The following is a 1367-nucleotide window of genomic DNA, read 5'->3' as shown; positions in this document are numbered from 1 at the left end:
GAGAGAGAGACAGAGAGAGAGAGAGAGAGAGAGAGAGAGAGAGAGAGAGAGAGAGAGAGAGAGAGAGAGAGAGAGAGAATACATACATTTGTTTGAATATTTATTTTATTCACTTTTTTGCAATAATTCATTTACATAGACCAGTGGCTCTCTAACTTTGAAATTTGAAAGCCTCCCCTTAACTTTCACAGTGTACAAATGGAACCAAATGGACCCGTTAGGGTCCATTTGGTTCCATTTGTGCACTGTCAAAGTTACAGACTTGCAAGGGTCACTTTAGACCCCCATAAAGGAACATAGAGTCCCTGAAATCCACTTTGAGAACCACTGACATAGACAATTACGAAATCCTACGCAAAAACATAAACTAGAATAGATAACAAAGTTCATCATTTTATGATACATAATTAATATTATTTTTTTCTGTTTTTTTTTGCATCAGATATTGCTAACAGGTTACATTTCTGAGAGGCTTCAAAATTGTAAACATTTAGTTAATTAGTAATGACCCAAGATATACGGGTATCTGGAGTCAGTGGAGTCAAATTTTAGGTAGTTGGTCAAATATACATTTCGAATAGTAATAGTAATTTGGCTATTCCAAAACTGAAGTAGTGACTGCCATTCATTCATTTTATGGGGGATGTTCCATACAAATATCTACATGCTCACTCACACTCACGAATTACACAATGAGTCCTCGTGTGGAACACATTGTTTGCGTTTGATTGTGAGTTTTCTTTTCGGCAAAGAAATTTGCTATAGGGTAAAAAAGGAGGGTACTGAGTACAGAGCCCTGAGGATCCCTGATCAACAAAGTATACAGGTTTTACATGGTTAGTTATTTAATGGAAATGAGCTCTTGTGCTTTTTGCCTTTTATCTTTTCGACAGATACGGATGTACAAATATATGGTCATGTACTGTATATGCATTTTTGTCAATGAGAACATCCATCCATCCATCAGTCAATCAATCAATCAATCCATCCATCCATCCATCAATCAATCAATCAATCAACCAATCAATCAATCAATCAATGAATCCATCCATCCATCCATCCATCCATCCATCCATCCATCCATCCATCCATCAATAATGCAGTACCAGTAAAATGAACTCAATATCAACTGTATAATCGGACAGTAAGTTGGAACAAACATGAATAGTGATGACCATGAACAATTGCAATGATGGGTTTGTATACAGTGATCACAGTGTTAGGGTAATTATTTGTATCTAACTGTAGAGGTTATGAAAATGCCATCTGTTGAAGGCTTAACTCAAACAGTTTTCAGTTTTCATTGGTCTACCCCTGGGCTCTGGTCCATGTTTGTTGACAGATATCTTGTGATTCTATGCCAGCTC

This window comes from Nannobrachium achirus (genome assembly GCF_963921795.1).
Source record: "Nannobrachium achirus genome assembly, chromosome: 4".
Taxonomy (NCBI): Eukaryota; Metazoa; Chordata; class Actinopteri; order Myctophiformes; family Myctophidae; genus Nannobrachium; species Nannobrachium achirus.
The sequence above is the reverse complement of the archived record's forward strand: the minus strand, read 5'-3'. Positions refer to the sequence as shown.